The sequence below is a fragment of the Xenopus tropicalis genome, chromosome 2, assembly GCF_000004195.4.
Source record: "Xenopus tropicalis strain Nigerian chromosome 2, UCB_Xtro_10.0, whole genome shotgun sequence".
Lineage (NCBI taxonomy): Eukaryota > Metazoa > Chordata > Amphibia > Anura > Pipidae > Xenopus > Xenopus tropicalis.
Window position 1 is genome coordinate 2,500,404 of NC_030678.2, and position 15,858 is coordinate 2,516,261.

At 53.2% G+C, this 15,858-nt stretch overlaps 1 protein-coding gene across 1 annotated transcript in view; it reads right to left on the reverse strand.

Moving 5' to 3' along the window:
* casr (calcium-sensing receptor) overlaps window positions 1-13,498 on the reverse strand; it is a 61,059-nt gene extending 47,561 nt beyond the window's left edge. Inside the window, exon 1 of the mRNA XM_031896429.1 lies at window positions 12,751-13,498. The gene's annotated coding sequence lies outside the window, so the exon portion shown is untranslated. The remainder of the gene's footprint in view (window positions 1-12,750) is intronic.
* Between the last annotated feature and the right edge of the window lie 2,360 nt (window positions 13,499-15,858).

Consider the following 15,858-nt stretch of genomic DNA (forward strand, 5'->3'; position numbering starts at 1 on the left):
GGTGACTACACAAATTGAACTCAGGTGGGATAAACCACAGTTAAGTTATTTTTTAACAAGGGGGGCAATCACTTTTTCACACAGGGCCATGTAGATTTGGAGATTTTTTTCTCCCTTAATAATGTAAACCTTCATTTAAAAACTGCATTTTGTGTTTACTTGTGTTATCTTTGACTAATAGTTAAATGTGTTTGATGAGCAGAAACATTTTGTGTGACAAACATGCAAAAGAATAAGAAATCAGGAAGGGGGCAAATAGTTTTTCACACCACTGTATATATCTAAATATAGAAGGAATGGGCTTTAAAAAGTAGTGTTTTGCACTGATTTATTGAAAATGTCTCCCAAACCCCCACTAGCCCCGCCCATCAGTTCCACTTCCTGCCGCCTCCTTTCCCAGGCTGTGCAGGGGGGGGCGGCGGCAGCACTGTAGGATAGGAACCAATCAGCAGCTAGGCTGACCTGATAGGGAACTGAAGCCTGTCTGTGCTTGTGTGAGCGCAGGGCTGTGATTGGATACTTTGCTTCTGGCAGGGACCCTTAGGACACGCCCACCCCTCATTTAAAACCCAGGCAGGGACCTGAGAGGATCTATAGGGAGCTCCAATAAAGGGGCCATTGTTACAGATAGGGTTAATGTTTAGCCCAAAGGGAAACCAGCACCGTATATTATTCATAATTATCCGACATGTCTCCTTTAAGGAGCACAGATCATTTTTGCCGTAAGAGACCTGAGTGGGTTCTGTCTGGAAGACCCTGATTTGCTGCTCCATGGGATAGAAAAGAGCCGCTACCTTATAGGTAGGGGATGGGCTTCCCGGATGGGTCAGTAACTACAGAACCATAGAACCTGCTAGAAGAAAGTCTAGTACAGCGCTGCTCTGAGCAGGAAGGATCCAATGTAACTGGACCCAGGCCCGGGCTGGCAATGTGTAGGATCTGGCTAATGCCCTAGGGGCTGCAGTAAGATGCCACAGTCACTTTGTATGGGGCCTTTGGGGCTGTTTGGACCTGTTTTAAATCTCAGTATGGACCCGGTGTGGCCTAAATTGCCCTTCAGTGTTGAACTGGGAGAGGGGGACCCTCTAGAAAACTGACCCAAGGGCCCACCACTCTGGCCCCACCCTGCCCCCAAGCTAAGGGCTGACCACTCTAGCCCCACCCTGCCCCCCAGCTAAGGGCCCACCACTCTGGCCCCTCACTGCCCCCCAGCTAAGGGCCCACCACTCTAGCCCCACCCTGCCCCCCAGCTAAGGGCCCACCACTCTCATTAATACCAGCACCAATGAAGTATGGGGCAATGGATTGCACCCCCTAGTGCCCCACTACACAGCCTGCTGGTATGCTTGGGCCCCAACAGGATCGGGGGGGGGGGCAGTCTGACCCTGCTTCCCTTCCCCTGGCTGGTTAGGGTAAATACATCACGTGACTCAAGACTCAACATTCAGCATAACAAATCCCTAAATTATCATGAAATAATATTTCCTAATTTTGCTCTGAAGTCACAAAAGCCATTGGCAGCCGACTGGGTTCCAGATGGAGGATAGCGGGAAGGGCAGCAGCGGGATACTTCTGGCCTGTAAGTAATATCTAGTGTTTGTAATCAAATAAACCATTAAACTGGGGGGGGGGGGCAGTTATTTCCTGTATTCTATCTTCTGCCACCCATATTGGTTTCCTGGCACAGAAGTCTCTTAGTGACCCATTAGAGGCTCAGGCCATTAGCCAGCGGGTCACTCGGTTTGTTGTTTTCAGTTTGCTTCTTACAATTGGGTATTTATCCTGCTAAGATTGCACTTTAAAGGGAAAGTGGAGCCTGTATATCGGCATTGGGGAATTTGTATGTAATTGGTGTCTCCAGCCGCCTATAAGTGCAACAGGATCCCTCACTGTATCTTTACCCATAGTCCCCAGAAAGGGCATTACTCTGCCCCCAGTGCATCCCATGGCCTCACAGTACCCACAGCAGTGCATACATTGCCCCCACAGTGCAGCATTTAGGGTGAAGACATACAGAGCTACTTAGTAGTAGCTACTTTTTTAAGGCTACTAAACTCCAGAAAATCCCCTGCCATAGACAATACTAAGAATGTCACTACTAAACACATGTAGAAACAGTTATCAGTAAATGATCGGCACTGTCTATTTTAGTAGCCGTGACAAGTAGCTGCTACTAGTAGCTCCGTGTGTCCTCACCCTTACACCTCAGCATGTAATGTGCTCCTTAGGGCTGCGGCAGACGGGGAGATTAGTTGCCAGCGAGAAATCTCCCTTGTTGCGGGCGACTCTCAAGGCAACTTCCGGGACTTCGGGGAAATAGTGGCGCTGCGTATGCCATCCTACCGGCGATTTACATTCTAGCTGGTGGGATGGCATTTTGGGGAGATTAGTCCCCGCGACAAGGGAGATTTGTTGTGGGTGACTAATCTCCCCGTCTGCCATGGCCCTAACCCCACAAACACACTGGGTCATTTATCAACACTGGGCAAATTTGCCCATGGGCAGTAACCTATGGCAACCAATCAAATAGTTGCATTCATTGTTCTACCTGCAGCTGGCCAATCACTGATTGGTTGCTATGGGTTACTGCTCATGGGTAAATTTGCCCAGTGTTGATAAATGATCCCCACTGTGCCCCCAGCATCTGGGTCTGTGCCCCCCTAGAGAGGCTATTTGTGCTTGTGTGTGGGAATTCCCGTGGGAAACACACTGCAGTGTTGTCTCACTTTACAGCAGGGATTCTAGATACACTCGTGGGCAGAGCAATAACTGGGATTATAGCAAAGGGGGGCAATTGGGTGCCGGCAGCATCAGAACACATTCCCTCCCTCCCCACCTCCCGCACACCTTAGCCTTAAAATAACTTGTGAAGTTTTCTTCCCCTTTGCAGATTAATAAATGACCAGACCGGGGGGGGGGGAAAGGGCCACTCAGCGGGATTTAGGAGCACGTTCTCTAGAGAGTCCATTAATTCCCTGTAAAACCGCCGCTCTGTCACTGAGCCCGCGAGATGCCAACTGCCAGCCAATGTGCCACTTACAGCCCTGTGAGGGGATGCTGGGAAACTGCACCAGAGTAAATAATATCAATGCAAATCAGCCCAGATCCCCTGGGGTAAATCTTGCTCCAATCGGTTTTACTCAGTCTGCTATCCGTTAGAGAAATGTAAGCAAATATCTGATTGGTTGCTTTGGGCTGTTGCACTGGTGCTATTTTAGCACCCATATTGGTAAATTAGCCCCTCTGTGTGGGGTAACAGTTTGGAACAAACCAGTAGCCAATCAGAGATTAAAACCAGTGACCCAACTAAAAGAGAGAGCCAATGAGAGCAGAATATAAAATGGTATTAAACCTTGTGTCTCAACCCTTTCTCCTTGTAGAGTGTAAGCTCTTTTGGGCAGGGCTCTCTTCCCCTCCTGTATCGGTTACTGATTGCTTTATATGTTACTCCTTGTAGAGTGTAAGCTCTTTTGGGCAGGGCTCTCTTCCCCTCTTGTATCGGTTACTGATTGCTTTATATGTTACTCCTTGTAGAGTGTAAGCTCTTTTGGGCAGGGCTCTCTTCCCCTCTTGTATCGGTTACTGATTGCTTTATATGTTACTCCTTGTAGAGTGTAAGCTCTTTTGGGCAGGGCTCCCTTCCCCTCCTGTATCGGTTACTGATTGCTTTATATGTTACTCCTTGTAGAGTGTAAGCTCTTTTGGGCAGGGCTCTCTTCCCCTCTTGTATCGGTTACTGATTGCTTTATATGTTACTCCTTGTAGAGTGTAAGCTCTTTTGGGCAGGGCTCCCTTCCCCTCCTGTATCGGTTACTGATTGCTTTATATGTTACTCCTTGTAGAGTGTAAGCTCTTTTGGGCAGGGCTCTCTTCCCCTCCTGTATCGGTTACTGATTGCTTTATATGTTACTCCTTGTAGAGTGTAAGCTCTTTTGGGCAGGGCTCTCTTCCCCTCCTGTATCGGTTACTGATTGCTTTATATGTTACTCCTTGTAGATTGTAAGCTCTTTGGGGCAGGGCTCTCTTCCCCTCCTGTATCAGTTATTGATTGCTTTATATGTTACTCCTTGTAGAGTGTAAGCTCTTTTGGGCAGGGCTCCCTTCCCCTCCTGTATCGGTTACTGATTGCTTTATATGTTACTCCTTGTAGAGTGTAAGCTCTTTTGGGCAGGGCTCCCTTCCCCTCCTGTATCGGTTACTGATTGCTTTATATGTTACTCCTTGTAGAGTGTAAGCTCTTTGGGGCAGGGCTCTCTTCCCCTCCTGTATCGGTTACTGATTGCTTTATATGTTACTCCTTGTAGATTGTAAGCTCTTTGGGGCAGGGCTCTCTTCCCCTCCTGTATCGGTTATTGATTGCTTTATATGTTACTCCTTGTAGAGTGTAAGCTCTTTTGGGCAGGGCTCCCTTCCCCTCCTGTATCGGTTACTGATTGCTTTATATGTTACTCCTTGTAGAGTGTAAGCTCTTTTGGGCAGGGCTCCCTTCCCCTCCTGTATCAGTTACTGATTGCTTTATATGTTACTCCTTGTAGAGTGTAAGCTCTTTGGGGCAGGGCTCTCTTCCCCTCCTGTATCGGTTACTGATTGCTTTATATGTTACTCCTTGTAGATTGTAAGCTCTTTGGGGCAGGGCTCTCTTCCCCTCCTGTATCGGTTATTGATTGCTTTATATGTTACTCCTTGTAGAGTGTAAGCTCTTTTGGGCAGGGCTCTCTTCCCCTCCTGTATCGGTTACTGATTGCTTTATATGTTACTCCTTGTAGATTGTAAGCTCTTTGGGGCAGGACTCTCTTCCCCTCCTGTATTGGTTAATGATTGCTTTATATGTTACTCCTTGTAGATTGTAAGCTCTTTGGGGCAGGGCTCTCTTCCCCTCCTGTATCGGTTACTGATTGCTTTATATGTTACTCCTTGTAGAGTGTAAGCTCTTTGGGGCAGGGCTCTCTTCCCCTCCTGTATCGGTTACTGATTGCTTTATATGTTACTCCTTGTAGAGTGTAAGCTCTTTTGGGCAGGGCTCCCTTCCCCTCCTGTATCGGTTACTGATTGCTTTATATGTTACTCCTTGTAGAGTGTAAGCTCTTTGGGGCAGGGCTCCCTTCCCCTCCTGTATCGGTTACTGATTGCTTTATATGTTACTCCTTGTAGAGTGTAAGCTCTTTGGGGCAGGGCTCCCTTCCCCTCCTGTATCGATTACTGATTGCTTTATATGTTACTCCTTGTAGAGTGTAAGCTCTTTTGGGCAGGGCTCCCTTCCCCTCCTGTATCGGTAACTGATTGCTTTATATGTTACTCTGTATGCCCAATGTATGTAACCCACTTATTGTACAGCGCTGCGGGGTATGTTGGCGCTTTATAAATAAATGTTAATAATAATAATGGTAGGAGCGAGGAGCCAATCAGAGTGTGAAAATGGAGCAAATAGCCAATCGGCATTAGAATGTTTACATGTCATTTGCTGCCAGCTCCAATACCAAATAAGCTTTATTATAGAACCAAGTGCCCCAACCAATGTCAGACTGGGCCCCCCCAGGGCCCACAATGCTAAATGTGATAGGTGCCATGTAGGCAGGGATAGAAAGGGCTGATGGGAATTGCCCGTGGCTGGGGCCCATGGGGCAATCTAGAGAAGCCAGGAACTATTGTTATTGGGCAAATACATTGTGTTTCATAGGGTGCTGGGAGTTGTAGGGAGCCCCAGGTTACAGTAGGTGGAAATGATTGGGGTAAAGGCAGCCGCTTCCCACCCCCCACCTTATGTTGCCACGAATTCTCTCACCGGTTACAGGGTCATTCAATCATTCACTGGGTCCCCATCACATGACTCGGGACCGGCGTGTTCACTACTATATATACCCCCCCCCTCCAGAGTAGGTCTGAGCAGGGAATATGTGCTGTGTTACATGGCAGTCCTTGTAAATACCCTGTTACATAAGCGCCGGCTGCACGGCCTGACAACCTTTTTAAAGGGGAAGTAAACTTCAGACCAGGGTATTATTTCTTCTCTAGGGCCCCAATGCACTGATTTATATGAGCGCAGTGATTTATCCAACAGGAGCGGAAAGGCGTCTTTAAACAGGGCAGGATTGTTTGTATCACAGGAAAGGACTATTATTTACTAAAGTGGTTTTATATTTATGTTTTTGTGCGTTGCCCCTAGAGGCGCATTAATGGGCTGCACACACCCAAGGCCGGGGTCCCTGACTCCTTCTATATAAGATCCTTGTAGTTTATAAAAGGGAAATGCAATAAGGATGGGAAATAGCACAGACAATGCAGCATTGGTTGGGGTCAAGCAGGAACAGCCCACGCTGGGAAGCAATGGAGACTGATAGGTGCAGAGTGTTGCACAGAGCAGCGGGTTCATTCCAGGTGATACTAGGAGAGCAGATCAATACTCCCAGCTATCTGTCTGCTCCGCTGGGAGCTCTGCGGCCTCTCCCAGCCTGGCGGTGAGACGGTTAATGAGCTGCTCCTGGTTCAGCAATTAAGCATCAAAGCCCATTGCGGGATGCCACGTATTACATCACCGTGGCGCTATTAATGCTGGGCACAGATGGCACAAAGAGGCACATTTACCCTTTACTGGCCCTAGGCAGGCAGCCAATCAGCAGTTAGCTTTTACTGGTCCAGTCAGGTGATGTAAGGAATGATGGGACCCTTACAGGGGGGCCTGTGTAACCCACCTCTTTTCTACTCCTAAGGGGGCTGGTGGGTATGGGGGTTAGTAGCCCACGGGGCACCCAAACACATTAGGAACTGTGGAAATTGCCTTGGGCAGCGTGGGGCGAGTGATGGGCAGGACAGGGGCACAGAGTGAATGTATAACCGCCTTCCCGTCAATAACAAAATATTCTGTGTCAGAGATGTTCATTTGTGCCGGAGTCGCACACTCACACTGGGAGTTGTTTCCTGTAACAGATTGGCCCCCGCTGCATTATTCATCCCCACTCAATCAGCCCAAGCAATTTGTTTGTACAGCTAATTCCTCCCTGACTTATCCACCTCATCCCACGGGGACAGTGTCTGTATAGTGTGCCCCTGGCCCTTACGTGTGTGTGTGCCCCTGGCCCTTACGTGTGTGTGTGCCCCTGGCCCTTACGTGTGTGTGTGCCCCTGGCCCTTACGTGTGTGTGCCCCTGGCCCTTACGTGTGTGTGCCCCTGGCCCTTACGTGTGTGTGCCCCTGGCCCTTACGTGTGTGTGCCCCTGGCCCTTACGTGTGTGTGCCCCTGGCCCTTACGTGTGTGTGCCCCTGGCCCTTACGTGTGTGTGCCCCTGGCCCTTACGTGTGTGTGCCCCTGGCCCTTACGTGTGTGTGCCCCTGGCCCTTACGTGTGTGTGCCCCTGGCCCTTACGTGTGTGTGCCCCTGGCCCTTACGTGTGTGTGCCCCTGGCCCTTACGTGTGTGTGCCCCTGGCCCTTACGTGTGTGTGTGTGTGTGTGCCCCTGGCCCTTACGTGTGTGTGTGTGCCCCTGGCCCTTACGTGTGTGTGCCCCTGGCCCTTACGTGTGTGTGTGTGTGCGTGCCCCTGGCCCTTACGTGTGTGTGCCCCTGGCCCTTATGTGTGTGTGTGTGCCCCTGGCCCTTATGTGTGTGTGCCCCTGGCCCTTACGTGTGTGTGTGTGTGCCCCTGGCCCTTACGTGTGTGTGTGTGCCCCTGGCCCTTACGTGTGTGTGTGTGTGTGTGCCCCTGGCCCTTATGTGTGTGTGCCCCTGGCCCTTATGTGTGTGTGCCCCTGGCCCTTACGTGTGTGTGTGTGCCCCTGGCCCTTACGTGTGTGTGTGTGTGTGCCCCTGGCCCTTACGTGTGTGTGCCCCTGGCCCTTATGTGTGTGTGCCCCTGGCCCTTACGTGTGTGTGTGTGCCCCTGGCCCTTACGTGTGTGTGTGTGTGCGTGCCCCTGGCCCTTACGTGTGTGTGCCCCTGGCCCTTACGTGTGTGTGTGTGTGCGTGCCCCTGGCCCTTACGTGTGTGTGTGTGCCCCTGGCCCTTACGTGTGTGTGCCCCTGGCCCTTACGTGTGTGTGCCCCTGGCCCTTACGTGTGTGTGTGTGCCCCTGGCCCTTACGTGTGTGTGTGTGCCCCTGGCCCTTACGTGTGTGTGCCCCTGGCCCTTATGTGTGTGTGTGTGCCCCTGGCCCTTATGTGTGTGTGTGTGTGTGCCCCTGGCCCTTGTGTGTGTGTGCCCCTGGCCCTTACGTGTGTGTGTGTGCCCCTGGCCCTTACGTGTGTGTGTGTGCGCCCCTGGCCCTTACGTGTGTGTGTGTGCCCCTGGCCCTTACGTGTGTGTGTGTGCCCCTGGCCCTTACGTGTGTGTGTGTGCCCCTGGCCCTTACGTGTGTGTGTGTGCCCCTGGCCCTTACGTGTGTGTGTGTGCCCCTGGCCCTTACGTGTGTGTGTGTGCCCCTGGCCCTTACGTGTGTGTGTGTGCCCCTGGCCCTTACGTGTGTGTGTGTGCCCCTGGCCCTTACGTGTGTGTGTGTGCCCCTGGCCCTTACGTGTGTGTGCCCCTGGCCTTTACGTGTGTGTGCCCCTGGCCCTTACGTGTGTGTGCCCCTGGCCCTTACGTGTGTGTGCCCCTGGCCCTTACGTGTGTGTGCCCCTGGCCCTTACGTGTGTGTGTGTGTGCGTGTGCCCCTGGCCCTTACGTGTGTGTGTGTGCCCCTGGCCCTTACGTGTGTGTGTGTGCCCCTGGCCCTTACGTGTGTGTGTGTGCCCCTGGCCCTTACGTGTGTGTGTGTGTGCCCCTGGCCCTTACGTGTGTGTGTGTGTGTGTGTGCCCCTGGCTATACTGTGCCCAAAACCTCCCAATGCTGCTTTGGTTGATGAGAAAGACGTGTATTTAAGCTGAAGGCCGGGGTGTAAGGGCCCCAGTATTACGCAGCCTATGGGAGGCGCTGATGCATTCACTGACATTCTGTATTGGCCACTCATTTACTCATTGGAGGAAATTGTCCAATTAACCCTTTCCTGAATAAACAAATCAGGTTCTGCTGATCTGAAAGGTGGTTTTGTGATTGTCATACTGTCGGCTGCACATTGTGTCTGTTTCCTTTCCTATTGCACACGGAACCAGAACTGTCTCTGGGGAGCGGTCTAAACTACTCTGGGCCTTGTAAAGGGAGGAGACAGTAGGGCAAGATGGAGACAGTAGGACAAGATGGAGACAGTAGGGCAAGATGGAGACACTAGGGCAAGATGGAGACAGTAGGGCAAGATGGAGACAGTAGGGCAAGATGGAGACAGTAGGGAAAGATGGGGACACTAGGGCAAGATGGAGGCAGTAGGGCAAGATGGAGGCAGTAGGGCAAGATGGAGACAGTAGGGCAAGATGGGGACAGTAGGGCAAGATGGAGGCAGTAGGGCAAGATGGAGGCAGTAGGGCAAGATGGAGGCAGTAGGGCAAGATGGAGGCAGTAGGGCAAGATGGAGGCAGTAGGGCAAGATGGAGACAGTAGGGCAAGATGGGGACAGTAGGGCAAGATGGAGGCAGTAGGGCAAGATGGAGGCAGTAGGGCAAGATGGGGACAGTAGGGCAAGATGGAGGCAGTAGGGCAAGATGGAGGCAGTAGGGCAAGATGGAGGCAGTAGGGCAAGATGGAGGCAGTAGGGCAAGATGGGGACAGTAGGGCAAGATGGGGACAGTAGGGCAAGATGGAGACAGTAGGGCAAGATGGAGACAGTAGGGCAAGATGGAGACAGTAGGAGAGGATGGAGACAGTAGGGCAAGATGGAGACAGTAGGGCAAGATGGAGGCAGTAGGGCAAGATGGAGGCAGTAGGACAAGATGGAGACAGTAGGGCAAGATGGAGGCAGTAGGGCAAGATGGAGACAGTAGGAGAGGATGGAGACAGTAGGGCAAGATGGAGGCAGTAGGAGAGGATGGAGACAGTAGGACAAGATGGAGACAGTAGGAGAGGATGGAGACAGTAGGGCACGATGGAGACAGTAGGAGAGGATGGAGGACAAGATGGAGACAGCCGGGCAAGATGGAGACAGCCGGGCAAGATGGAGAGAGCGGGGCAAGATGGAGAGAGCGGGGCAAGATGGGGAGAGAGCGGGGCAAGATGGAGAGAGAGCGGGGCAAGATGGAGACAGCCGGGCAAGATGGAGAGAGCGGGGCAAGATGGAGAGAGCGGGGCAAGATGGAGAGAGCGGGGCAAGATGGAGAGAGAGCGGGGCAAGATGGAGAGAGAGCGGGGCAAGATGGAGAGAGCGGGGCAAGATGGAGAGAGAGCGGGGCAAGATGGAGACAGCCGGGCAAGATGGAGAGAGCGGGGCAAGATGGAGAGAGAGCGGGGCAAGATGGAGAGAGCGGGGCAAGATGGAGAGAGCGGGGCAAGATGGAGAGAGAGCGGGGCAAGATGGAGAGAGCGGGGCAAGATGGAGAGAGTGGGGCAGGTTTAGCAACACAGGCCTGTTTTCCCATCAAACCAATCAGTGATTAGCTTTGATCAGACAACCAAGACAAAGTAAAACAATGAAAGCACAGGTTGGATTGGTTGCCATGGGTTACTGCTCAGGTGAAAATGCTGTTAGTGAGTGTGAGTGACACAGTGAAGCCGCCTCACCAATCTCCTCACTGGGAGCCACAGACAGAGCTAGAGAATAAATAATCCCTATACAGATAGGAGCTGCCATACTGCTGCCTCTGCACAGCCCTGATCCAATCCCAGCGCCCAAATGCTCATACACTGGCACGGGGCTCCCCTGGCGCTGCCAAGCAGTAACCTTTGTCTCTCCGGCTAATGCCCTGGCACTGCCAAGCAGTAACCTTTGTCTCTCGGGCTAATGCCCTGGCGCTGCCAAGCAGTACCCTTTGTCTCTCGGGCTAATGCCCTGGCGCTGCCAAGCAGTAACCTTTGTCTCTCGGGCTAATGCCCTGGCGCTGCCAAGCAGTAACCTTTGTCTCTCGGGCTAATGCCCTGGCGCTGCCAAGCAGTAACCTTTGTCTCTCGGGCTAATGCCCTGGCGCTGCCAAGCAGTACCCTTTGTCTCTCGGGCTAATGCCCTGGCGCTGCCAAGCAGTACCCTTTGTCTCTCGGGCTAATGCCCTGGCGCTGCCAAGCAGTAACCTTTGTCTCTCGGGCTAATGCCCTGGCGCTGCCAAGCAGTACCCTTTGTCTCTCGGGCTAATGCCCTGGCGCTGCCAAGCAGTAACCTTTGTCTCTCGGGCTAATGCCCTGGCGCTGCCAAGCAGTACCCTTTGTCTCTCGGGCTAATGCCCTGGCGCTGCCAAGCAGTACCCTTTGTCTCGCGGGCTAATGCCCTGGCGCTGCCAAGCAGTACCCTTTGTCTCGCGGGCTAATGCCCTGGCGCTGCCAAGCAGTACCCTTTGTCTCTCGGGCTAATGCCCTGGCGCTGCCAAGCAGTACCCTTTGTCTCTCGGGCTAATGCCCTGGCGCTGCCAAGCAGTACCCTTTGTCTCGCGGGCTAATGCCCTGGCGCTGCCAAGCAGTACCCTTTGTCTCTCGGGCTAATGCCCTGGCGCTGCCAAGCAGTACCCTTTGTCTCTCGGGCTAATGCCCTGGCGCTGCCAAGCAGTACCCTTTGTCTCTCGGGCTAATGCCCTGGCGCTGCCAAGCAGTACCCTTTGTCTCTCGGGCTAATGCCCTGGCGCTGCCAAGCAGTACCCTTTGTCTCTCGGGCTAATGCCCTGGCGCTGCCAAGCAGTACCCTTTGTCTCTCGGGCTAATGCCCTGGCGCTGCCAAGCAGTACCCTTTGTCTCTCGGGCTAATGCCCTGGCGCTGCCAAGCAGTAACCTTTGTCTCTCGGGCTAATGCCCTGGCACTGCCAGGATACCCACCCTGTAGCTGGGGTGGGGGCGGGGGCGGGGGGTTAATAGATATATATATTTCCTATAGAAGCCATTTTACCCTAGGGGAGTGTCAAACAGCCCTGTTACTGCACCCTAGGGGCAAATGAATGATCTGACCCCAAATGAGAGGAAATTGCAGTTTCACCTTGTGGCCCCTGAGAAACAGATTGAGCCCGGGGCCCTAGAGAAGCCGCCTCCTGGGGGGCCAATGCTTTCCATTAGCTAATGTGCCCCAAACAGAATCAGTCTTCAACAAACGAGCGATTGGCGACTTCAACAAACGAGCGGATCTTGCCGACTTTGGTCGCCTTTACCCGCAACTCCCGCAGTCGCTCTCTCAGTCCCACGCAATTTATTATCTACACAAAAATCGCTGCGGCCGCATTTATGTTCTGCGCTGCTGGGGGCTCAGTATGGGGAATGGGGGCCGCCCCCGGGGGTTCTGTCGCACAGTTCGTTAGTGCAGGCGCAGCAACAAGTTGCAGCTACAAATCTGAAATAAACCTGACGCACAGATTGGTGACCTTGCGGGGTCAGTGCGGAGTGGAAGTATAAAGGGTGAATGTAGGGGCACAGTCCCACTGATATAGGGCCCCCCCATGTCTCCCAGGGGGCAACAGAGCGCAAACTGGGCGCAGTCACACAATCCCTATTCATAACATCTCGGTGCCCAACTCCCTCTATAGAGCCCAGAGCCCCCCTATAGTCTGACTTTCCCCCCAAATCTCTTGCTTTTCCGTCGGAGAAACATCGTCTATTCCTTTTAACCCTGTACCTGCCGGCGGGCTGTGCCCACTCACTGGATGCGCTATTGCTACTAAGGATACAGGAGTGGGGGTGCCTAATGGGGGGCACATGCTACAGAGCAGCTCTCCCCTGGCACTGCCCACCCTGGCACTGCTGCCCCCCTACAGACTGGCACTTACCTGGAGTCGGGCGGAGGGGAATTCAGGCAGCCGGACCGAGTTGGAGGCACAGAACGATCCGGAGGGGCTGGAGGTCAGATCAGGGACACCCCGCCGGATCCATCCCACTGGCTGAGGCGCAGAGTTGGGGGGCAGTGCCCCGAAATCCTTACTTTTACCCCGGGAGTGAAGGAGATGCCACTGAGTCAGCCCCCCAGCAGTGAGTTGTGCCCGCTCAGTCCTACCCCCCTAGCGCCCCTGCCCCCCCCCCTGCGACTCGCACACCGCTCAGAGCTCACAGGCAATGGATGAACTGGGGGCGCAGCTAATACCCCCATGTACCCTCAGCGCCTATTGCGCAAAGTGTCTCCACTCCCTATTCTGTACCCGCACCCTCAGCGCAACTTTCCCCCCTTCTTTATTCTATAGCCCCAACACCCAGCAGTTACCCCTCTCCCCTATTGTGTTGCCCCAACAGTAAGTGCACCCACATGCAGCTCCCTCGTACAGACCCCTAGGGCCCCCCCTTACTATTCCCTGATACCCCAATACCCACCCGGTGCCCCACAGCCGATATATATGGAACTCCCCACTGACTATCCCTGGCCGACCAACCGGATCGTGTGCCCAGACTGCTCCCCCTGAACCCCAAGTCCGTAGCTACGTTTCTGACGGAGATCCCGGCGCTCTACCTGAATCCAGCGAGTGATTACCAGTTCCCTGCAGGGTCCGCCATATGCTGGGAGTTCTACTGCCCCTGTGTGGCCAGTCCCGTACCCTCCACCGGCAACATCAGCCCCCCCAGTGTTCCCTCTGTCCCAGATCCTCTAGTACTGCCCTACACCCCAGTCTGATCTGCCCCACTGCCTAATTCTGCCCCTTCTTTTTACTTCCCTCGTCTGAAATTTTCCTGCGGAAAAATACTTAATACCCTGGTACCTGCCCTCTCTACCCTGTAATGCCCCCACTGCTCACAATTGCCCTTCTGTGTGCCCAGCACTGCTCCTTCCTATCTGCCCCTCCTCTCAGCCAGCAGCCCCTGTAGAATCCCAGTGCCCCTTCTCTCTGAGTTATTGCCCTACAGTGTACCAGCCCGTTGCGCCCCGGAATCCCCTCCCCGCCCCCCCAGTCACAGAGGAGGCGCAGCGCTGAGCCGGGGAAGCGAATAACCGGCACCTGGGGAGCACTTCCCTGTCTCTCCTCTAGGGGGCGGCAAAGCTCTCGGCTCCCATAGGAAAAAGCAGGATTTTACCTGTAACCAGTGTTGTCGGCTTATTCATTGATGTAATTTGGGGTCGGGGGGGCATGAACTGCCCCCCTAATATAAAGGGGAACATAACCTCTTTATTAATACTATTCAGTTGATTATTCTACATGGCCAAATTGGACCCGATGCCTTGTGATTGGGGGTACTTCATGTGTATATGCCCTGGTACCCACCCCCTGTTGAGGTCCTGCTAGGGATAGGGGGGCTATGGCTACCTGGGGGCACAGGGCTGCCGTACAGGCCTGGACTGGTAGTCAATATAAGCCCTGGCATTTAAAGTACCCAGAGGCCCAAACAGCCCCCACACTGGCCCAATAGTAACTGTCTGTGGCATCTCACAGCAGCCCCCCTAATTATTCATGGGCTCCCCCCTTGGCAAGGCCTTGCAGAAGTCACATGGGCCCATTAACTCCTTGTTACCCCAACTGAGAGGCCCAGGCTTGTTTGGACACCTTGGCATTTAATGGGTGAGGGGGACATTTGCCTAAAGGTAGTGTTTGGGCTGTGCCACTGGCACCGCTGGATTGGGTTGAGTCTGTTAAGAGTATGGGGGGGCGGCCCTGGTAAGGACGGGGTACAGCAAAGGATCCCAGACAGTAACTGGAGATTAGGGGCCCAGTAGGTTGGTATTGGGCCCCACCAGTGAGGGGATGGGAGGTGCAAGTGGGTGTCTGAGATCATGTGACCATAAGTTCAGGGCCATAAAGGGCACAAACCCCAGTAATTACATTTAACTGCCCAGAGGGGGGGTTCCTCTGTGACCCACCCTATGCCCAGTGCAGCCCTACCGGCCACTGGCACCTTCTGTTCCCTGTGGGTGGCAGTCGGGGCTGCTGGGAGTTGCAGCAGGAGGGGTGCAGGTACTGACAGTATCCAGATATCTCTCTTTGCCCCACCGGTGCTGCCTACCCCTGCCACCCCAGTCCCATAACCAACCTGCCCCCCTTATTTAACCTGCTCAAAGCAGCCCCTTTGGGTCATGAGCGGAGCCCCCCGGCTGCAGTGGGAGCCCCCCATGTTATTCACAGGGTGGAACCTTAAGGTACTTGATCCGGTTCTGCCGACTCAGCAGGTTCCGTCCCTGTGAGTGAGTCTCTATCTCCTGAGCCAGTGAAACCCAACTCCTGTGGGAAGGGCAAAATATATAAATAATGCTCAGCCCCAGTGCATGATGGGATGGCTTGTGGGCCTGGGGGGGGCAACGTTGCTCTTTCACTCTTACTGACATGGGTACCAGGGGGTGATGCCCTCAGGTTTTATACCCACAATGCACTCATTACCCAGCATTCCTAGTTTAATGCCACTTGCCACCATCTGGGGCAAATATTTGTGCTAAATAGTGAATGGTGCAAAGAGCAGGCTATGGGCAAACTTAGGGGCTGTTCCTGCTGAATTGTGCTTAGTACAGGGGAATCCCTATGCTGCCATAGTTTTATGGTATCTCTCTGTACAGGCTGTGGGCAAACTTAGGGGCTGTTCCTGCTGAATTGTGCTTAGTACAGGGGAATCCCTATGCTGCCATAGTTTTATGGTATCTCTCTGTACAGGCTATGGGCAAACTTAGGGGCTGTTCCTGCTGAATTGTGCTTAGTACAGGGGAATCCCTATGTGCCATAGTTTTATGGTATCTCTCTGTACAGGCTATGAGCAAACTTAGGGGGCTGTTCCTGCTGAATTGTGCTTAGTACAGGGGAATCCCTATGTGCCATAGTTTTATGGTATCTCTCTGTACAGGCTATGAGCAAACGTAGGGGGCTGTTCCTGCTGAATTATGCTTAGTACAGGGGAATCCCTATGTGCCATAGTTTTATGGTATCTCTCTGTACAGGCTATGGGCAAACTTAGGGGGCTGTTCCTGCTGA